Genomic DNA, 24,188 nt, shown 5'->3' with positions numbered 1-24,188 from the left:
AGATTCCCCACTAAGCAGGGAATGGGGAGCCCAAAGTGGGCTTGATCTCAGGATCCTGAGGTCATGACTTGAGCCAAAACCAAGAGTCGCATGTTGAACCAACTGAGCCATCCAGGTGCCCTTAGAAAGAGTCTTTCTTGATGATTTTTTTTTTTTTTTTAATCAACCGACAGGACTGATCCTAACAGACCTACAAGAAGAATCCCTAACAGTTCCTAACCACTCCTGGAAGAGCATGAAAAAAAAATCAACTCTATCCTACAGCACAGAGATCAGGATTATGCAGATTACTAGCCATGTGCATTTTCTTGAAACTTTTGAGTCAAAAATCTAACCAGAGGACAATAATTATGATAACATCATTCAGACATTGGTTCAACTGCCTAGATTCAATTTTTCCTTAGGTAGTGTATTTCTGTTAATCAGGGAATGAATTGATGGACAGTGATGGTGGCTTAGTACTTGAAATCACAGTCCCTAACAACCTAGGACTACACAGAAACATTTCAGCTTTATTTATTATCAGATGGAATCAGGACAGGCAGATCAGTCTTAATTCCATGGTTTCTAATGAGAGAGTGGTTCCAGAATGTTCCACATAAGGTTTAGTGGCAGACAGGCAATATGAGCCAGCTAGCCTTGTATTGGATAGCTTACCTATGTTTAAAAAAAAAAAAAAAAAAAGTGTCCATATTCTTCAAGCACATACCTTTACTGACCCTGAATTCCTGTGGATATTATCAGTGAATTCATATTCCCATGGATTTTCTGTTCCATGAGGTCTGACCTCATTGCTCTAAGTTTTGAGATTTTGATGATAAGCAGTAGGTGTCTTTCAGACTCCTTTCATGCTTCCGCATACCTCACCCCCAACTCCACACATCATCTAGTTGCTCTCAAAATACTCCCTTGCCTAATTCTGTCACTCTCTTTCAAGGGTATCTGATATAGCAGAGGCAGTAAAATCTTTACTCCTTTCTACTGGCCTTTTGGCTCCTCCTGCTTGTTTGGAGTTTTGAGTTAAAATTTTCAAGTTAATATTTAACTCATGAGATAACTGTTTACAAAATTGTTGGTTGGCAATCAGGGATTTTTCCCCCTGGATTAATATGGTTAAAGTTTAACTTAGTGGAACAGCTTTTAAAAAAAATAATAAATATATGTATATAATTAAATAAAAGTATTAACTCTGGGAATTTTGCTGATATGTTTTCATGACTCAAAATGGAATATTTGTTCTAGTCTAGATAAAAGAAAGACCTTGGTTATAGACCTGGCAAGCCGACTCTGTGGAAGAATTTAAGCAGAAAGGGAAGCCAGAGTCTACTCCTAGGTGGCAAATTACATGCAAATAATGAGAACATCCCTTTTTTTTCCTTAAGAAAATACCCTTTATTCATATTTTTGGTAATATCACATTCCAAAGAAGTTGTTGGGATTCTCTCTAAATAGCTTATTTGGATAATTTTAGGCTTTGATTAGTTCTGTGCTGTATTGTGATATTTTGCATTGTCAGTGACCTTATATGGTACAATGTTATCAAGACTTAAAGACAGATGTGGAGAGAAATCACTCTTTTCAGGTATTCCCCTTCAGCCATATCCATAAGTCAGAAAGGGCTGTTTCTTTGTCTGACACAAAGACAAACTCAAGTTCCATTTGATGATTGCTAGAGCATATCTTGTGTTCTTATGAGAAATCTTCATGTTTTGCTAGGGTTCATGGGTACAACCTAGAATTGAAACCATATTCAGGTTATTTTAGTTTACTTAGGAAGGGTTTTCAGCTTTTTGCAAGGAAAACCTCAAGGAGCAATTGTTGGAGAAACTGGGGGCAATTCAGTAAATCTGATAGAACTGTGAGGGGCTGCATATATGGGATCTTCAAATTTAACATGGAGTTCTCTGAAATTCTGTACCATTGAAGATACTCTTATGAGTTGGCCATATGTAGAAATCTGCTTGGCAAGTTTCTGGTTAAAAGATCATTTATGGAAGTTCAGAAGTCAGTTGTTAGTAACTTTTGCTATGAGAATAAATGAGCTTGAAGCCAAAATGAAAACTAGATTTTCTGCTCCATTCTGCATTTCAGAGTCATAAAACCAGACCTGAATATCTCACAAGTACTTTCTAAGAGTTTGTTGTTTTACCAAATATGCTGTGTTTATCCCAAATCAGAAGCCACTTGAGATAGAATTGTAAGTAATAGATTTCAAATTTGAAGAAATTTAAACATTAGGTTTTAAGTGACCAATAACGTAGTACCAAAACCTAGGAAGAGAGGTGTCCCAGAAGATAGCCACAGTGTTTCAAGTAGGAGAATGTGGTTAACCATGTTAAATTGCTGCTGAGAAGTTGAGTAAAATGAGAATGAAAATGTGAATATTGGATTTGGCAAGAGCAGACATGGTAGAGTAGAATGGATAAAAACCTCACTGGAGTAGGTTGAGGAAAGAATAGAAAGTGAAGATATGGTCATCACTAATATAGACATTCAATAAATTTTGCCAGGAGAGGAATAAGACAAATGGAAAGTAACTGGAGAGACACTTGGAATCAGGAGAGTATCATATAAAGATACACAAAGCATGAATACACAAAGTTTCTTGTCTTGTGCAAAGTTTCTTGTCTTGTTTTATGTTTTGTGCTTGTTTAATCCACTTTCCCAGTTGAGAAACAACACAAATAAGAATCAAAGCCTCAAATCTGGAGTATAAAGAGAAGAAAAAGGCAAAATCAGTCTGGTAAAACGTAAAAGGTATTGGGTAAGATCCAACAGATTTTGGTTCTAGGTCAAATTCTATTAGCTACCAATAATATGGCCCAAAATAACATTTCTGTATCAGCCTACTTATTTATTGATAACATCTAAAGTCCACTTATGATGTTCTAGTTCCAGAAAGGAAAAAATAACAGACATATTTCAGAAATCCTTCTCTAATAGAAATAAAATTTATATCATTTTTAACCATTGATAAAGCTCTGTATTATTTAGAAAGCACTCGTATCTTGTTAATTAACCCTCACAAGACTTCTACAAGGTAGATGGTGATACTGTTTTACTTAACAGGTAAGGAAACCAAGGCTCTGAAAGATTAAGTAGCTGGCAAAATCATACAGTGTGTAAATAGCAGAGGCAGGATTGAAAGCCAGATTTTAGGATATAATTCAAAGATTTTTCCCACCCCATAGTGTTCCCTATCTACCTCTCCTGTAGTGTTTAGTTTTGTTTTGCTTTTCCCCCTCCCTTTTCCATGAATCCCCCCTTTTTTAAATTTTTTTGATCCCGTTTCCATTATTTTTATTTCTTTCCATCCTGCTTCCCCAAGGATTTCTGAGTCTGACCACCTCCCCCAAATATCTGCATTTCTCCATAAAACAGAACCAGATGCATAGGGTTGGGGGTCTGTATTAAGTGCATAGGAGTAACAGTCCCACATCAAAAACCTTTTACTAGTCTAGTGATACTGTGTTTCAAATAGCCCATGGAAAATCAACGCTGTCACCACAATCACCAGTGTTCGTGTTGGAAACCCCCTTGTAGTATCTTGTCATTTGGCCTTACCAGCTTTTAAAACCAAAGAATGGGAAGGGAAGAGCAAGAAAGTAGGAGGAGAAAATCGGAAATTGGAAGTAGGAGAAGAGATGGCATGGAGGGGTAAAAGTGTTGCTTAGTATAGACCCTGCAGACCAAAAATTATTGTGTTTCTAACACTATTGATTTTTTCAGCAGCTGATATTTCAATCTGGGTGCAGTGTGTCTGTGAGTCTACGCACACTGTCAAGAAGAAATATGATAGTGTCTTAAAAGATTAATAATATCGCTGGTCCTCTGGAGGCCTGTCTTAATTCACTGGCCTGTTCCCTGGCATGTACTGTAATTTATCTAGTCTGATTTGAATAGCAAATGGCAATCGGCTGCCATTAGGGAAATGGGCATCATTCTTATTGATCCAGCATGGGCTGGATTTTATTTAAGGAGAACTGCAAAATGTTATTACCTTCAGGAAGAGAAACGGAAAAGGGAGCTTTTCCCTTGTGTATTTTGGAAATGTTCTACCTTTAAAAGGGGGGAATGGATTGTAGATTTAGGAGAACAGAGGGAGATGATGATCCTATTGTGTGAACAGGGACATGTACAGGCTGTTTACAGCATAATTGTTTACTAGCAGGAAGGAGTGCTCATGATTATGGGAAAGAGGCTATGGCCTTAGAGGTTAGAACATTGGAGAGTTAGTCGGATCTGATCTGTTTCATTGTCCAACTTCGTGAAAAGCCCCTGGTTGCTTGGAAGCCACTTGTCAATCTGTAAAATGGGCTTAAAAAAAATCTATTGGCCATGTGTAAGGTTTACTTAGAGTTTGTTTCACATCCTGAGAGCTTGGATAAATAATGTTGTGGAATAAAACAGAAAAAACAAAGAGGGCCTATTTGACATTGGAGGGTGGAGTTTCATATTTATTATTGCTCTTCACTTAGAACTCTTGAAGGGACATGTTATGTGCCGAGTGGAGCATGACGAACTAGCCCCATAATTCTCATTAACCATAATAGGCATCTCTCAGGTTAACACTGAATATATTGACTTTAATATTCACCTGTTAGTGGCAGATCTAAACCTGCACTTAACCTTGTTCTACAGAATCATGGAAAGCGGTCAGCATTATGGTAGCAAATGTGGGTGATAGTTAGAGGACCCATTCTGCTGACTCCTTAACTGCTTTGTCACAGGGAGGGGGGCTGAAAGTGCCATTCCCATTAGAGCAGTGGAGATTTGCTGGGAAGGAACACATGATATTCCCAACCTGTTTTGGCAGCTTCTGAAGGGGAAAAGGTATGACAAAGGTGGCTAGAGGAAGTGCTCATTGCTGCTGAAATTCTTCTCCATTCCACCTCGGGTTGTTATGGAAAGAAACGATAATGTGCTACAGGAAATGGCCAAGTATAAAAGCAATAAAATAAATTGAAAATGACTTTGTTTTTTTGAGCGGCAGTAATTGCTATATGTTGTGATGTTTGCATAAGGAATTAGTTAATGTGTAGCAGAATGGCATGTGATACTTTTTATTTGCCTGATGACTATAGTCTCTGAGTGAATGACTTATTAAGGTTAATAAAGAAAAATTTGCTTGTGACTTGTAATGATCCAATTGCTAGAATTTAGCATCCCCTTATGCATTGTTGCCTAAAGGGGAGAAGGGAAAAAAAAAAAAAAACCCACACACATTAATGGCCGACTGGCTATGATTTTTTATAGTGGTGTGAGAACAAACAATGTCTTCTAAATTGTTGGTCTGTCTATCTTTCTGCCTGCCTGGGCAGGAACGTTATGGCTTTCTTAATTCTCCTGTGTGATTTATCATCCTAAATTCATTGTTTTGCATAACTCCGCTCAAAATGAAGAAATGTCATTATTTTGCAGCGAAAAAGTTGTCATTTGCATAATGCCTGCCATTAATTATTGTGAGACTAATGCAGTTGTTGATATTTTTAGGGCACAGTGGTACAGCCTGCACCTTGTATAATGTCATTCTGAAAACATTGGTAGTTAATAGGTGCCACAACATTGCACAAATGGAAAAGAAGATGATGAAGAAGAAGGGGACACAATGGAACAGGCTGTGATCTTTATTTAGCTTTTTTTTTTTTTTTTTTTCCTGAAATGCTTGGTGAGGAAAGACTATAAAAGGAAGCGAATAGAGCAGGGAGCTGTGACATCCAAGAGAACAAAGGGATTGAAAAGCAGAGGTTTTCTATTTAGGCTGAATTAGTATAACCTGGGTTCCAGCCAGTTTAATGGAGGAAGTCGTGCTCCTCTGTTTTGGCTTACCTACTTCACCAAAGCTCCAAACAGAATGTAAGTTTGGGCTTTTTGAAACCAACAGTTAAGGGTTCGCTCTGAAACATGCTCATCTTGAGGGAGAATTCTCTTAGCTGGGCACTTGGCCAAAGTGAAGAGAACACACCACAGTTTCATGGAAGAGAACAGAAGACTCTGTTTCTCAGGTTTTGCTTCCTCAGTCCTCTGTACTTCACTTATGTCAGTATTGTTATCTAGAGCCATGGCTTGCTTTTCCTGCAAAAAGCAGAGGAATGAATACAGGAGCAGCATATTAGGGTGATTTTTTTTTTTTCTCCCTGCTGTTCCTTGCAATAGAACTAACTTTTGCATCTGATTCTTTAGGGCAAGAGCCTACCAAAGCTTTCTGTTTCACAGGTAAATGAAAGTCAGTTATAAAAATTCGATCAGAGATGAAACTCATTACACTGAGTCTGGGAGGCATAAATATTACAAATGTAGGTAACTGTTGATCTTTTTAGTCATGGGAGCTTAAAAAAAACAGACTCACATCAAATAGAATTTTTTTTCCTAATTTCACTGTTTCATGTGTATTATAAATTTAGATCTTTCCTCTTTATCATTAAATTTAAAAGACATAAAAGAAATGGAGCCTCAAAAGTAGGTCTAGTTGCTAAGACTGACCAGAGATACTTAGAAAGATATTGCCCTTCAATGTTTAAAGCCTGGCACTGTAAACACTGCAAAATACAATATTTTTCAAACTGTAATCCAGATTCTGAAGACTATTCCTTGCCCAAAGACTGGCTACTATTTTGGACCTCGCTAAGACCAGATGATGCTTGTGAGGGGGCCACTGGGATGTGGAGGAAACAATGAGGGGCTGTCCCAGTTTGTCTTATAGTAAAACCTCAGCAGAATTCAGGCTAGAATGCTTTTGATAGGTCTCACTGTGGATTTTAGAACTTAATCTGCATGTGTTCAGTTCTGGAATATGTAGAAAACACACATTCTGGGTTAGGAAAATTTTAATTCCCTGCAGTGACATCACTGTCATAAATTACCACATTTGGGGTTGTAAAAAACAGATGAGTCCATGCGTCAATGGAGACCGATCTCCATTGCTGCTCTCACTTTTCCCTTTCTTCTGGAGAAAAGGAAATTATCCTAACACCCCAAATTAATATCCTTTGACTTTAATAAAATCAATATGAGCATAGAATTTTAAAATATAAGAAAGTGGTCCAACATGGGTGGGGGGGCATGGACAGAAAATAAAAAAAGGGATTTGTGCTTCATATAGTACACTGGAACAACACAGGCAGACTCCTCCTTAATCTTCTCATGTTTGTGGCCAGATAATGTCCAGTGTCTGTGATAGTCTACATACATGTATAAATCCTATATGTAGATATATATGAACACGTGAAAATTAAATTAACATGTTATGTCAGGATTAGGTGGCCAGGTCATGTTGACTAACCTAGAACTTTCCCTATTTTAACACTGAAAGTCCCACATTCTAGGAGTCTTATTCTCTGGTAAACCAAGGCAGTCAGTTACCCTGAGGCCTATTGATGTAATAGTTGTATTATCTGTTTCATCTTGTATTTGAAAAGGCTTTTATGTTTAGTGAACAACCTGCTGTTGGGAACTATTTTTTAATAACATTCTTTTGCTGAAGCATTTTACCTCACTATAGGAGAGTTGAGTAAAGAGGTGTAGACTTTCATGCATTGAGTGTCTAGCACTTTGATCAGCAATATTCTGGAAAGTAGCAGTCTCATAGTAAATAATCAGCATCAGCTCTGATCCCCTGTGTTCAGGAAATAATTTTAGAGCTCAGATCTTCCATAGAAACGGGGTAGGAATACATATGTTAGTTGGCATGATTTTCATCACCTAACATCTGATAATCATGTCAGACTGGCATTCTTTAATACTCACTGATTCCTGCCAGGACTTCTAACTTCTCTATCCTTTGCTTTGGAGTTTTTCTCCTTTTGCAGCCAGACATACTGCTAAGAACCAAGGATAAGACATGGTCCTTCATAAGGAGTTTTTCAGCTTAACCTATGAAGGCGGGGAAAAAGCTGCAAGAATGAGTTTTATAAAGTAGCCATCTAATTGAGACGCTGAGATTCATTAATACTGTCACAAAGCTTAAGACAGAAGACTAGCACTTAAAATTGTTATTGTGTGTTTCATAGATCAGTCTGTTCATTTGTTTAATAAACATTTATTGAAGCTCTAGTATCTGCTCAGCAATGTTCTGAACATTGTGGACCCAAAGATGAGTCATACTTGGTGGTTTCACAAAACAGAGAGTACAAAAAAGAGTACCCCCACTCCCCCTCCAGATTGGGAGTCCTTCAAGTTCAAGATCGCCACTTCAGCATTCCGCACCAGTCTAAGACATGAGGACCGGTTGGGCTGGGAAAACACCTCCCTTTATAGACTCAAAGGAGACATTAGTTTTAGTTAACTATCTGATTTCACTTCACTTTTCCCAAGAACTGTATTCTAAGACCTGAGCTGTAGCATGTAGGTGGGTACCCAGATTGGCTTATGCAGTCAGATGGAAAGAACAGAGGCGTCTGGGACAATCCAGAGCAGCCACTACACCATGCAGAATAAAAATTTTCTATTTAAAGATGATATGACTGGGATTAGATTTGAAACACTTTATTCATGCATATATTCATTCAGTCATCTAGTATCTATCAGCCACCTATAATGTTTCATACATTGTTCTAATTACTAGGGCTATAGTGATAAATTAACCAAAGTCCCCTAGGAAGCTTACTTTATAATGAAAGGAGAGAAAAACCAATAATTAAGTAAGCAAAAATATATCATCTTAAATAATGATATGATCTAGGCAGAAAACAAGACAGCATACGGGGGTAAAAATAGATGATGGAGAGAGTGCCCTTTGAAATAGGGCAGGTGGTGAAGGTCTTGCTAAGCAAGGGACATTTGAGCAATGATTAAAATAATGAGAAGGAGCTAAGAATGTGGTGATCAGGAGGAAGAGGATTTGGGGCAGAGGTAATAGATACTATAGAGTGTAAGAACAACTTGAAATATTCCAGGAAGAAAAGAAGAAACGTGTGGCTCAAGTGAAATAAAGCATGAATGATCACATAGCTAGGTATGGATCAGATCACACAGGCTATGGTAAAGACCAACAGGAAGCTGTTAGTAGGCTTTAGAAAGGTTTTGTACTCCTGGTGACTCTCAGTTTCGGAACAGGTTGTGATCTCAGGGTCATGGGATCGAGCCCCATGTCAGGCTCCATGCTTGGTGCAGAGTTTGCTTGAGATTCTCTGCCCTTCTGCTTGTGCTCTCTCTCTCTCTCTCTCTCTCTAAAATAAATAAAAATAAATCTTTAAAAAATGATATGTGCTCTAGTTTAAAAATTAAAAAAATCTTTGGCTACTCTTTGGAAAATAGGCTAAAAGGGTCAAAGGCAAACTAGAACACCAGTCAGGAGTTACTCTAGGAGCCCAGTATGTGATGGGCAATGGGAGCAGAGGGGAAGGGAAATAGTTCAATTCTGAATAATTTGAATGTAATTTGAAAACAATTGCTGAGGGTCTTGATGTGGTCGACATTGAAAAGAGATATCTCAGAAGTGATGCGTTCTTGGTGTTTGCTCTTAGGAACTGGATGAATAGCAATATCATGAACTCCGTGGAGTTGGGAGCTATGGAGGATATGGAGGAAAGAGCAGATTTGGGGGCAGAGATAATTATGAATTAATATGGGGCATGTTGACTTTGTAATTCTGGTCCAAGTAAAGAAATGATGTAGGTGTTTGGATAGATGACTCAGGAACTCAGAAGAAGGTTTAATGCTAGAGAAACAAACCCTTCTTATCCTTTTTTTTTCACTTATGCATATGTATTTTCTTTAGAATGTAAGCTCACAGAGTGCAATGCATGGATTCTGAGCAGTTTTTGAAGTAAATATGTATCCCCTATGTCATTTGATGATGAATACACAGGTGCTACTTTCATTCATTCTGCTGTCTTTGGAAAGTCCCAGATGTATATAGAAAAGAGGTCCTAATGAAAACATATGAAGGGGCACCTGGGTGGCTTGGTTTAAAGCCTCTGCCTTCGGCTCAGGTCATGATCTCAGCGTCCTGGGATCAAGCCGTACATCAGGCTCTCTGCTCAGCGGGGAGCCTGCTTCCTCCCCTCTCTCTCTGCCTGCCTCTCTGCCTGCTTGTGATCTCTGTCTGTCAAATAAATAAATAAAATTAAAAAAAAAAACATTTGAAGACTTCCTGAGGATTCATATGGTTTATGATCTCAGTGAAATGTAAGACAAACATAAATTATTGTATCCATAATGATATAAGACAGAAGGGAAAGCACATACTCTGTAGTTTATTAATGGAGGTGGAATGTATGTGAGTTAGAAGGAAGGTAAAACTTGAACCCAATTTTGGAAGGGGGGAGAATTTAAATAGGCAGTAAGGAGCACGCACTGTATTTCATATTGGGGAAGTTGAGAGTAGATGTATGAAGACATAAATTCACTTTCTCCTTAGAGGGAAAGCAAGGTTGGAGAACAAGGAGATTACCCTGGCAAGAAAAGAATTTGTGTGTTTGTGAAGTTAGGAAAGATGAATTTATAAATGTTAAACTTAACCCAGTGGCACACTGGTCCTCGTCTCTAGAGTATTTCAGAATCACTTTTGGAGTTTTGAAATGTGGATTCCTGGCTATCACTTCTGGAGATTATGATTCCATAGGTCTTGGGAGGACCCTGGCATTTGTACTTTTCACAGGGAGCTTGTTCTGGAACATAGCTCCTTCCTAAAGCTTTGATTATTTCCTAGGGAAAATAGACCTACTAGACTCCTAGCTAGAATTTTCTCCAGTCATCATTCTAGTGGGGGCTCCCAAGCTGGCTCCTCTGGCTTCCATGTTTATTTCACTACTCATGCAGAAATTGAAGCTTATAGTTTTCTCTTTTAGTTATGCTATAGACAGAAGTTGTTTTAATTTCTCTCCTTGTTGATCTACATTACTTGTAGAGAATATTTTGAAAGTTCAAATTTAGTTTGCTGCCATTATCTGATAGGAACCCAGAAGTCTGAAAATTTGTTTCAAGAGTAACTTCCTGCCTTAGTACCTGGTTGCCACACTGCCCTACATACCTTGTACATCATTTACAGCTAAATTTATAATTCCGTAGACTTGACATAGAAACTTGTGATGCTACACTTTAGCAATTTAAAATTTCTATGGTGAAATAAGAAACTCAAGCTTCAAAAAAGTCTGTCTTTTGGATTCTGTTGAAATGTCAAAGTTTGGATGTCTGATGTTATTGGTATTATTTTCTTTAAAGGACAAGAGACTCAGTTGGCTCAGTGGTGAGGATATGTTTTTGAGATATACATGGCACAATAAAGGAGTTCTAAGGAGAGGTTCTGTTGAGGCCATTCCAGGTGCAAGGCTGTTCCAGGGACCTTTGCAGCAGGGCTTCGTGGGACTTTAGTAGACTGGGTATCAGGGCTTGGCCCTTCTTCACATCTCCACCCAATTCTTCTGTTGGTACGAATAGACTATACGTCCTTTACCTCTTTTATGACTTGAAATCACCTGTGACCTACTATGGCTCCTCCATTTTCTTACTACTTAATAGTCCCTCACACAGTAACCTATAGCTAGGTGTGGGTGTACGCGTGAGTAAAAACTGTGGAAGAAGTGGTATCTCTTACTAGGATCCATGGGTGCAAGAAACACCGCAATTATTACATCAAACACTACATAGGGAATTAGATTGCATTCAAGTGAACTCCTCCTTACTTGGCCAAACCTATGATGATTTTTCATGAATGACTGTTTCATGTATTCTCTATAGCATCAGCATCTATGAAACAGAAATAGCGCTGGTGAAATAAACAAGAGTTTGGAAATCAAAAAGGGCAAAGTGTTATGCTGCAGGCCTAAGTAATATAACTTAGTGATATGAATTGCTATAATGAAGCCTAAATTGAATGCAAAATTTAGGACTTCAGGAGAAATAGAAGTTAGGAAAGATGAATTTATAAATGTTAAACTTAACCCAGTGGCACACTGGTCCTCGTCTCTAGAGTATTTCAGAATCACTTTTGGAGTTTTGAAATGTGGATTCCTGGCTATCACTTCTGTTCTGATTCCAAAGATTCCACATCATTAATTCACAGGCCATTAGAATTTTTTCTAAGGAGAAGCCTAAGACTAAAATCATAAACCATTAAAGGTTTCTATTTAAGAGATAAGAGTATCTATTATAATTATGTAGTAATCTCAAACACTTTAGATGTTTGAAAGCAACACATAATACCTATAAAAACAGGACAGGGAAGACTCCTAGGCATAAAAATGCTCATAGAAAGTCACTTTTTAGGCACTTAGGGAAGGAATTTTTGTGTAGATTAGTATTTTAAGTAATATTTTGTTACACAGGTAATAAGCTTTCATTATGGAAAAGTTCAAAAGAAAAAAAAGTATTTAAAATTGTCCTGCCCAGAAACAACTTTTAATGTTTCCATATATATTTTCCAGCCTTTTTTCACTATATGTGTACACATTTATCACACCTTAAAAAAATATTTAGCTTGGCAAGCTTTACTTAAATAATAGATCAACCTTTCCATATTGTTGGCTAATACACCTTTTAATTTCCAAGTTATTCCACAATATTCCAAATATTCCACAATATTCCAAAATCATTTTCATGTCATTGAGTAGTATTCAAAATATGATTTTTAATAACTGCGTAGTATTCCAATATATGGAGTATTTACTTAACTAACTTTCTCTTGTCAGACAAAGATTCCAAATTTTCACAATGGTAGTAAGTACTGCCATGATAAAAACTCTAGATTCTAAATTTTTGTGTAGATCTTTGGTCATTTCTTTTAGATAAACTGCTAGATGTGAAATTTCTGGGGTCATTAGTAGTTCGTATCTTTTTAAGTTTTTGGTGCATGTTGCTAAGATGCTCTCCAGAGAGTTGTACCAATTTTATTCTTTCTGTGGTAACGTCTTAAACTTGCCTTTTAAAAGAAAATTCCATTTAAAGTGTGCCATTAGTTTTCTCATGATCCTCTCCGGTCCACCAGTTACAGCAAACTCAACTTAACTCTTATGTCAACGTTATTTTTAAAGTTATGGAAACATGTTTGTAGATCAGTAACGCTGCAAATGAGATAGTTTAAGGAATATAATCTGACAGTGGGTTAGAATGTGTTCCTGTTTTGTGCCTGCTGTGTACAAGCATTCTGCTTATATTAGATAATAATCAGACAAAGAGAGAGGGAGGAAGAGAGGAGGGAGGGAAGGAGAAAAGAAAAAAGGAAGGGAAAGGAAGAGAAGGGGAGGAAGGAGGAAGGGAGGAAGGAAGGAAGGAAAAGAGGAAACCCACCTCTTTTATTTGGGCTATTGAGCGCTCACAGTACGTTAGGCACTGAACTGAACATGCATGAGTCCTGCCCTCTGCCTTACAATTCCAGGCACCATGAGTCATAAGGCATAATATGAACAGTGGGCTACTAGGCCATATGGGAAAGCCAACTACAGGACACCTGTGCTCCACACTTGCAGATGGACTGTGTGAATAAGTCTTCCTATCTGAGGAGTCTGGGAGAAGGGAAGGTTTGGGTATCTGTTTCAACTCTATAATAGTGGAGAAACTCAAGGGATTCTTGCAGGGGTAAGTAGAGATAAGTGGTAAACTAGAAGTAAGTGATGGCATGGGGAGAGAAATAAAAAATCTCGTTCCTACTTGTCCCACTGTGTCACCTCCGGGACAGTCTGTGCCACTGGGAGGAGGCCAGTTTCCTCCATGTGGTGTAGCTTTGAATTCCTGAGGTTTTCAAGACTGCTCAGGGAAGGCGATGGCATGAATATAGGCTCTATTTTCTTGTGAGGACAACAGGACGATATTTAAAAATAGGGCCTCTTGTGAATAATCAGAAAGGTTGCTGTCGACCTGGGACATCCTGGAGAGCCAGTACCATAGAGCCAGTGTGGTTTGTCACACTGCAGGGAGGTTTCGGGGAGGCCAAGGATTGCTTGATTGAGAATTAAAGAAGCCAGAGTGCCCATCGCACTGCGTGGACTGAACAGGCTTTCTGACAGTTCCTAAAACTGGTATGAGTTAGAGGGACGATTGTAACAATGACATAAAAATTCCAAATAGCCCTTCTGCAGAGATACACATTTCGAAAATGCATAACAAATGACATATAGTGAAAATGTAAACAAGCCATTTAATAACATTTTAATGCTTGATTCTGATCTCTTAATTAAAATGTGCATAAAAGAAAACAATGGTGGAACATCTGTGTGTGTTATTGGGATAGCAGGATTTATGCTGTACCCTGGGCTTTTTTGTCCGCTTCTCAGTGTGTATGCAAGTGGGAGGGTCTCCTCTTTGAGGCACAGTTCCCTGCTGGATCCCTACCGGGTCCCTGCTCCCATCCACCATCTCTGGCCAGTGGCTGCCTCTTCTTTTCTTTCCTCCTACATTAAATACTGTGTGGCATGTTCGCTGCTGAAATGAAACCGCTGTCAGCATTCCATCTGAAAGCCACACTTCACCCCACCCCTCTAACCTGAAACCCTGACCTAACCCTGACTCACCCTTGTTATCTCAGCAGATGTACGCAGCATTATCTAATGGTTCTGGCCTCAGTGAATAATCTCCAAGAGCTCTGGGGAACCATGGCCCTTTGTGTCTGTGACCTTGCCACAGTTATTACTCAGCTGGACGCTATGTGGCTTAGATGTTAAAGACAGAAATTCTACTCACCCCTGGTGGTGATTTTTAAAAAATTATTATTCGTCTGGGGGATGTATCTCTGAGCTTCATTTGGCCCAGTTGTTAAATGAGAGGAGCCACAATCGCAGAAGTCGAGGGTTTGTTAAGTACTTTAAGGTCTTCCAGTGAAAATGTTATGCCATGAAATGCTTTTATTTCTATCATCACTTGGAACGTACCTGATCACCAAAAAGTTTGTCTTTGATTAAACCAGCATAAAAAGGACCTCACGTGTTCTTTTACTCCCAAAAGAACCGTATATCATTTATGCAGTAGAAAGCCACAGCCAAAAGGTCTCCTTAAACACATAATACTTAATATTTGATGCCCCTCTTTATTAGAGGGACATTGCTGTGGGACTCTTTCTCATCCACACAATGTTCCTGCAAAATCGGTGGTTTTATTCTTCATTCCACAGGCAATGAAACTGAGATTCAGATCCATTTAGGTGATGTGCCTAAATCTATATTGTTAATTGGTGGAAGACTTGCGATTCACATTCAAGTCTCTCTCCCAATCTCTCTCTCTCTCTCTCTCTTGCCCATAATCCTATCCACGCTCTCCGTCCACACTATCCTTTTCAAGGATAGCTCCCATTTCCTAGAGACAGTATTGAGATGGTGTTCTGAAAGAGCTAAGTAAAATGCACCCTGTTTGTGACAAATGTCTGAAACTTGTTTTTATAACTTGGATTTAATTCACAAATAAAGAGTAATTATCAATATGTCACAGATGAAGAGCTGCATGTATGGATCAGGGTAATTTCTGTTCCTTGGCTTATGGATGCAGTATGCCCCAGGGAGTTTCACAGATCCACATGGCATCTCCTGGTGCTGGGTGCTGTGTAAGCCTGAACAACAACTAAAACTCCCGTGTGTCGGGGTAGCTCACCACTGGTTTACTATCTGAGGAAATCTGTATAAAATTACCATAGACATGGGTGTGTCTCTGAATTTGCTCTTAACACTCAAGTGGGGGTGAAATACCAATTTTTGGTACTGGATTTGTATTTTTTGATCACTGTTTATTTTTGGAGATGTTATCCCAAGAGAAGAAGAGGGATGTGGTTCTTTCTTTCTCTTCTTTCTTTCTTTCTTTTTTTTTTTTATTACCCTCCCTTCTCTTTCTTGTGCCTCTATTTCCCATCTGATTCAATTTTATCAGTTTGCTCTAATCTTTTGATGAAAAAGACATAAAATGTTCATACACTAGAAGTTATTAAGACTTTAAATCACATTAAGACTACCCTTGGGGTGATTTTTTTTTTTTTTTTTTGGCCCGAATTTTGCATGTTTCGGTTTTCTCTGAGGGTTTGGGCTGTATACTAGGGTTGTGAAGCTGATACCTGTTCTGCTCCCTTTATTTTTGTCTCAGTCTGACAGAACCTCTTTTTTAGGCCTTCTACACATCAGCCCAGTTGTTAGATTTATATAATGCTTAGGCTGTGATCCTCGGGGGTTTGAAGGGTATTCAGACGTGTATTAAGGAAAGCATTAAGATCCAGCGGGGAAAACACAGGCTGTGGAGTATCAGAGGAGCTCAGCTTCTTGGTTCACTAGCTATGTCACTTTGAGTGAGTGATTTAACAACCAGGCCTCAAGTGTTTTCTCTGTCAAATGGGCATGAACAAGAATACCTGCTTGATAGAGCTGTTGTGTAGATGAAATGATATAGCACATTTAAACACTTGGAACCGTTCCGGACTCTCCTTGAATTGCTTCCATTTCATGCAGCAAAGAAAGGGGAAGAATAGGATAGGATGGAAATTAGAAGATGATATTGGGTCTGAGAAAAATGTTTTCATCATCTCAAGCCAGCATAGCGGAGGATTTATCCGGAAGGCAGAGGCCTGGGTGCTACTTCCAGGTCTGCCACCAGAAAGCTGGCTGACCTTCTCTCTGAGCCTCAGTGTCTCTGTTCCTTGTCTTTAAAATGAGTAAGTCAGAACGCATAATCTCTATTTTGTTAGGTAGTTTTGCTTTCTGGAGAGTTTTTCTCCTTCTCAGAGTAGTCTATGGCTGTCACTGCTGAGTGTGTAAGTCTCAAGGACTGTAGAGAGACCTATTGTTGAGATATGCTTTTTCCTTGTACAACTATGTTTACATGTACGTCTATGTTCTTGGTCTATTTGTCATGTGTCTGAGTATTTATGCACCTGTATGCTTGTTGAAATAAGCACACTAGCATACATTCATACATTTTTTGTGGGTATGTGTGTTTATATATAACCTATATATATATATATATATATACAGTATGTGTGTATATATATAAATATATGTCTGTGTGTATGAGAAACAGATGCACTGTAGGCAGATAAAGCAGATAAATATAGATCCAAATAGAAGCAAAGCATATAAATATAGATGTTATATAGAGTGAAAGCAAGCAGATCAGCACCATTTCATTATTGCTTGAAGTCTTTGTAATAAAAGAGTTGAAAATCAGTAACTGACATTGAAATTATTGATTGAATGACACTGTCAGATCAGAAGGCACGGTGTAAGGTAAGAAAATAACCTGTCTTTCAACTTTGAGGAGCAATTAGCAGGAAGATTTGTTACTTTTAATTATTTGATTTATGAAAGTTTTTAGATGCTCTGTAGTGTGCTGTTTGTTAAGAGTCAGATATGTCACCTTTCTTGAAAATACTACCAGGCAACAAGAAATCATACATAGGGAAAGAACACCTACTCCAGTCCTGAGAAAGGACTTGACAAAGGTGACAAGATTCCTTTTGTGTGCAGGCTGTGATTGGCAGCCCTTTCCTGTTTCCAGGTCTGGACAGACAGTTGGTTTAACGTTATTTTTCACACGCCCTTTGAAGTCTGTAAGGAAAGTCACCTAAGAGAGATATTTTGAAGCACAAGGCCAAAGTCACCATTGTTAAGTTATTTTTGTGGGGACGCTTGCAATTGTGTTCAGTGAGTGTGTTGTGTGAGTAAAACTGGGCTTCCATCTGTTACTTTCATGTCACTGTTTTCACCAGTCAAAATAATTGTTTGTGAGTTTTTGCTTTATTTTGTTTTGTTTTAGTGGAGAGGGTATTGTGAGTTATTTTTAGCAGGTTTGAGTTAACTGTGTAATTTTTTTTTAACGTTGCAAGTTATATCTTGGTCATGCATTTAAATACTGTTTGAAAATAAGGAGCGCCTCCTATTTTCCTCCAGATCTCATCTATTTCCCTAAACAGATCGCGTCTATTCTTCAGCTTTGTCGTAAGACCATCCAGAGAAGCTAAAATTTGAAGAAAGCCCTTGAAGTTGTGCTGAAACAAATCTTGCTTTTGCCTAAGCAAAACTGTCAAAGTTGTTGCTTTTTTTGTTGTTTAGTTTACTATTGCTTTTCCTTATAAGGGATGAGAAAAGAAGGCTAGGAAGATGTTCTAGATCTCGGCTCTTTTGTGCTTCTGCTAAGCCAGAAGTTAGTGTTTCTTCCTTCCTGCTCCTAATCAAATTTAGACTTAAAGCACAAAAGGAGGGCAGGACAAAGCAATAAGAACGTATTAAAAGTTGAGGAATAAATTCGTGCTGCCTAAAGAATTGTTCATTTATCCTTTCAAATCTGTTTGGCTGCTGTTACTTTATTATTAAGTTCTCTCCAAGTCATGATTTAAAAAATACATTAAAAAAAAAAACAGTGGTTTTAGGAATAGGACATCTCTCTCTCTCTCACTCACACAGACACACATTCCTCTTCTTTTCTTTGTTCTTTCCTTTTCTTCTGCCTTAACATATTTAATCTGTTTAGCTTTTGTCAAGTACTTTATATAGTAAATTGCCAGAAATTTTGACAAGTAAAAAAAGTTTATAGACACATGCACACATATCATATACACCCAAATACATACACATACACACAGTCATATTAAAATTGTTGATGTACTATAAGATCAGATGTACATCTGACCTTATATGCATTATATTTTAGCTATTATCTAGTTATTTAGTATAAATCATTAAAGGGATTTTCATAAACACTCAAATATTGGGTCTTATTGAAAGGTTGCTGGGAAATCGTGCGTTTTCTTTTCTATGACAAAAAAAAAAAAACGTTTTCCAGATACACATTTAGAAAACAGGGATTTATCAGAAGCAAGAGCAAAGCAAGATCCTGTTTCTTTTTAGGAGTCATTTACCCTTCCCATCGCCTACTTAGAGCATGTGGTGGCTCTCATCATTGGCACAAATAGGTTTGGGTTGGTTTGGGTTTTTGTTGTTGTTGTTGTTTTTGTTTTGTTTTGTTTTGTTTTTTGTTTTGATTTGTTTTGTTTTGCTAGATGGCTTCATATTCTGCTGCTGACTTTGTGGTGCCTTACGATACCTGTGGGCCTGGGAATCAAATAGGTCCTGATCCTCACCTGCACAACTTTTTAATTAGCTCTGTGTCCTTAAGCAGGTTAGCTAACAGCTCTGTAACTAGGTTGCTAATCTATGAGACTTCAGCCAATCTTATTTACTTCACAGTGGGTTTGCATTAAATGGAATAATGCTAATGAAGTACATGGCATGTAATATGTACTAAATAAATGCTAGTTTCCTCCTGGCCTATTAATTTTAATGTGCGTCTGTTATTTCCTCCTCCTGTCCCTTCTCACCAGTGGCAGAGCATTTACTGTAGCTGTTAGATGTCACAGCCAATGCTAGAGAAATAAGAAAAATTGGTTTTAAAAAAATTATTAATTATCTAATACCCACCCTGAAAACGGGCTTATGGAGGAAGAGATCTAAAGAAACCATTAGGAATTTTTGCCTCCCATAATTGTTAAGTTTTCCTAGTTAGCAAACAGGAGTGGAAGACTTTTCAACACAGTGTTGCAAAAATCCTACTCACATCAATAAAATGGAATGAAATATCTATCCAAGTGATGTGCATTAAACGTTTTAAAATAATAGGACATCCTTTTATTTTATTTCCCACTCATATACTAGGTTAATGTCCTTCATTCCACAGTGGATTTTGTTCACCTTAACTCACTGTAGATTAGGCTCCTTAATTAGCACTACTCTTCAAAAAAAAAAAAAAGGTCATTTATTTATGAGAGAGAGGGCCAGGGAAGAGCAGAGGAAGAGGGAGAGAGAGAATCCTGAGCAGACTCCATGCTCAGGGCAGAGCCTCACGTGGGGCTCAATCTTACAACCCTGAGATCATGACCTGAGCCAAGAGCAAGAGTTTGACACTTAACCAACTGAGGCCCCTGCACCTAGTCTTTTTTTGGAGAAAGGTATCAGGTCAGAATCCAAATGCCACTGAAATTTCTGAATAGTTACTTTATGTTTTCTCTTTTAGGGAATAAAGAGGGGAAAAAATACTTCCCACTTGAAGATACTTGGAGCTGTGTTCAGCCTTAAAATTTTAGCTGCATTGTAAACCCCTAAGAGTTAACATTTTATAAGGGAAACAATGACACAATCTTAATTAGATTCTGGCAGCAACATTCCTGTTATCCAGGGACCTCATTCTCATGTCCAAGTTCTCTTTTAATCTCCTCAGACTTTACTTTCCTTGTAACTGCAAATTTTGTATGTATGTCTCTCTGACTTTTTTTTTTTTTTTTTTTTTGGCATTGAGAGAGTTTGGCCAGTATCATGAAGCCACATTAAGCCACCAGATTTCTCTGGACCTTTTTCTGCTATGCCATAATCAGTCCGAAAATAGTTGTATCTCTGGAATGGAAAGACAGGGAAAAGAAAGGTGACATGGTGAAGTGGAAAATGAGTGGTGTGGAGATTGTGAGCTTTGCTCTCCATCTGATGAGATTCCTTGTAACATAGGCTCCAGTCTCATTGACAGGGCCGGGGTTTACACAGCTGTAACATCCAATGACAAAGCCTCTACATTGTTAGTATCATGTTGAAGATTTTATTTTTTAATTTGAGTATATGTGAAAAGCCTATTTATTGTATAATGTTAAATGCAAATTTTTTCTTTATGACTTCTAAGGATCTCAAAGCACATGAACAAAATAATGATTTTTATAAGGAAGAGTAATAAACAAAAGTTGGAGAAAGAGATGCAGAGTGAGAGAAAGGAAAGAGCTGAGGTTAGGAATGGGAATAAGTGAACTAGAAAGAGAGTTAAAAGTGACTGTATCCAAATATCCAAAGAATAAAAGCAAGAATGGAAAGAGGAGGAAAGATTAAAGATAAAAAATGAATTATAAAACAGCTTTAAAGTGAACATTATTCCATAATGTAAAGATTTCTTATAAAAGAATCTTTTCAGATCTTTCTCTATGGCATTTAAAATTAGATTCATCCTGAAACTAATATTTTACTATATGTAAACAAATGGGAATTTAAATAAAAACTTGAAAAAGAAAGAAAGAAAGGCCAAAAAATAAAATAAGATTCAGTTGATACAATATTAACTTATTCTATGCTGTGAAGAGAGGAACTAGGAGCTTTAGCTACTAGTTCCAGCTTTGTCTCAAAATACATATTCCTGAGAAGCTTACCTTCTGAGCTTCAGAATCTTCGTGAATAAAATGAGGGGTCCAGGCAAGTTCCTATTCATTTTTTAGAATCCATAAAATGGCAGAGCATGTGGGATGGTCTTGTCAGTATACTGCCAGGATGCTTATTTAAGGAAGTCGCTAAATTTGATTAGATTATATCATTGATCAAAGTAAAAAAAAAAAAAAAACTTTTTGAAGGTTTTGACTGAAATGTATATGCCCGTTCCTAGATGAATTAGCAAGATGGTAGCCCCACTATTTAAAAATTACTATGGCTGACACTGCCAAACGTGCTTTTAGTTGAGTCTTCAACTGGAATTTTTGAGAGATTGCCCATGCAACTTTTCCTCTAAAGGTCTCATTCACCAATTCACTGAAAGATGGCATTTCTGACTCTCTAATCCAGAATATTTTTCTTATAAAACTCCTGTTTAACCAAGAAAATGGAAATCAGTACATTCTTGGTTGCCCTGCTATTAATTTAAATTTGCATAACCTAATCAAAACTCAACCTGCCTTGCCCTTCAACAAAAAGCTATATTCTCTCCCATTACTAAATGGCTACATTCTTCTCAGTATTTTTTAAAAGATGAATTATGTTGATATCCCATGACTCCTCCTTTAGAATGTGTCCATGGAAATAAAAATGGACTTATCTGTGCCCAAGACTGAAATGAAAAATAGTCCAAAAGGGCTAGTGGAAACGAACACAAAACTTTGCTGATGCTATCAGCATTATAATTTTTGTTAAGCCTTTTTCCAATAAAATGGAACTGAACACAACTGTCCCCAAATAACTGTCTGATACTTCCTCTATACCATCATTTTGTGTCTACAGATAAAATCATAGAGTAACATAGCTTAAGAATTCCTGTAAATCATGGGAATGTGTTTTTCTTGGGCTTTTTAAGCTACTTTTCTTACCGAGATGTTTCTCCATAATCATTTTACAGTTTCAACAAATACCTGCTGAGCATAGAGAATGTGCCAGGCACTGTGCTAGGTGCTCAACACACAACATCCATTATTAAGGCAGCCCTGACAAATGGATGAGTAGGCATCGGTTTAATATTTAATACACTAAATTGGGTGAAAAGAGATGATTGGATGATGAGAAATGAAAGCTCACATTCTTATTCTTTCTTTTGGCTGTGATTTTTCCTAGTCACCATTTCCAAACCCACACTGAGGAAGGAAACAAGCTCCCTGCCTTGTCCTTGCGCTGGCTGCTAATAACGAGAACTTCTCTTTCTCTTCCTCACCTTACTAGTTATTCTCAGCCAGAGGAGGGCACTCAGGTGCAGGAAGGTCCTGTCCTTAGCAGCAGAACCAACTTCACTCTTACTTTCTGGCCTATGATTTAGGAACTCACAGTACGACATGGGAAACACTGAGGGCTAGGAATGTCTATCATCATCTTGATCAAAAGTTAAATTTTAAGTGCTCGCCATGGGCATGATGTAAGAAATCATTTGAATTTCTTTTTCAAGTGTTGTTCATCAGTTTAGAAGATTTCCTCCTTTTGCCCATTTCTCATTGATTATCCTGTATTAGGCAGTTCTGGGTAGCCAAATAATCGGTGGCGTATCTTCTTCCGAAGTAAAACCGTGACCTCTTCAAAGATTTCTAAATGCATTCTTCATGCAATTTGAAAAGGAGATGGGCAAGGTAGAACGTATTTCTACTTGCCTCGTGTGTCTTTCAAATAGTATTTGGGACTAGGTAAACTAGTGGGACTATAGCATTGGCTATCACAGATACAGAGGCACAAATGCATAGAGACACTGATAGTAAGTGCATATGGAGAAGTCTGACAGTTGAGTGGAATTGCTTTCAAGTAATTTGACACATTAGTACTTTCATACATTTACCTGCCAGTAATCCTAGTTAGAAATAAGGTTGGAATATTGGGGTCACTAGCTCAAAGTCCATTTTTCTGAGACCTGAACAATAACCAGAAGTCAGAGCTAGAGGGAACAAGAATGAAACTATTCTAGGCTTTAGAACTGTGTCTCTAAATAAGCTTTCTCTCTTTCCTCTGTTCTTCCTTTTTCCTCTTGCCGTCCTCTCCTTTCTTTTTCCTCCCTCCCCCTCTCGTTCCTTTCTTTTTAGTGCTATGAATTCATTAGATGGCATAGTGTAAATCAATAGTAAACGCTAACCGCCTACTCTGTACTCAGTTACGCAACATCACAAAACCGGTACACAGAGACAAAAAGGGAAAAAGCACACACAGCCTTTACATTCAAAAGCTCTTGCATAATTTTACTTTTCCACAGCCAAAAAGAAAAAAAAAAGGAAATAACAGATGGGGAAACTTACAGTTTTTTTTTCCCTTTTCTCAGACTGTTGAGGAGGGAGTTAGTTAACATCCGTGGCCATTTCTAGTTGCCCTAGGCTGCAGCAAAACATCCCATAATTGTCAGTGCCTTCAGTGACTTTAAAACAGGATTTTGTGACCCTCCATGATGTGGTGAATTTTTCAAGTAATATAAGACTGAAATTATTCTGAGGTGTTTAATGCTGACTTGGTTTTTACTTGTTTTGTGAAAAATCAACAACATTTAAAGTATGAAATGAATTTTAAAATAGAGAATAAGGAAGACGGCTGTGTGTGTGTGTGTGTGTGTGTGTGTGTGTGTTTTCATTTGCAATGTATCCTGATGTAATATTTATGTAAAAAGCCAGTTATATAAACCCCGTATTTCTCTCGCCTTTTACTTTGGGGGCTGTAGAAAGCTCTAATGTTTTTTGGGTTGTTTTGTTTTGTTTTCTCATGACAAACTCCAAAGTCTTAATGAAAGAAGAAACATATAGATGCTATAGCACAGACACTTAATTCAAACTCCCTATAGAATTCATCCCCTAAACAACAGTTCTGCTAGGAGCCTGCAGTTTCTGGAATTTCCATTTAGAACTTTCTGTCACACTCTTCCCTGGCACAGGGAATTCATTGCACCACCTCTAAGTCTCTTTGTCTCTTTGTAGCCCTTCACTCCTTTCCCACACCACCCCCCCACTTTTTCACCAGAATAACTCCCTACCCAGCTTAAGTGGGAACACAGTGAGATTTGTATGAGGTCTATTAGTCTTCTGTCCCCGTTTA

General features: G+C 37.9%; 1 protein-coding gene and 1 long non-coding RNA gene across 5 annotated transcripts in view; one reads left to right on the top strand and one right to left on the bottom strand.

Moving 5' to 3' along the window:
• Positions 1 to 24,188, top strand: part of ZBTB20 (zinc finger and BTB domain containing 20) — a 770,594-nt gene that overhangs the window by 393,182 nt on the left and 353,224 nt on the right. The window lies entirely within an intron of this gene.
• Positions 1,011 to 23,500, bottom strand: LOC116864576. Its single transcript, XR_004382042.1, has 3 exons — positions 23,405 to 23,500; positions 5,830 to 6,075; positions 1,011 to 1,732 (listed from the first exon to the last, which is right to left on the bottom strand). It is a non-coding gene; the product is annotated as an uncharacterized LOC116864576 (long non-coding RNA).

The sequence above is a fragment of the Lontra canadensis genome, unplaced genomic scaffold (assembly GCF_010015895.1).
Source record: "Lontra canadensis isolate GAN:19392208 unplaced genomic scaffold, GSC_riverotter_1.0 scaffold6, whole genome shotgun sequence".
In the NCBI taxonomy this organism is placed as follows: Eukaryota; Metazoa; Chordata; class Mammalia; order Carnivora; family Mustelidae; genus Lontra; species Lontra canadensis.
Note: the sequence above shows the minus strand (reverse complement) of the source record. Positions and strands in the feature narration are given on the sequence as shown.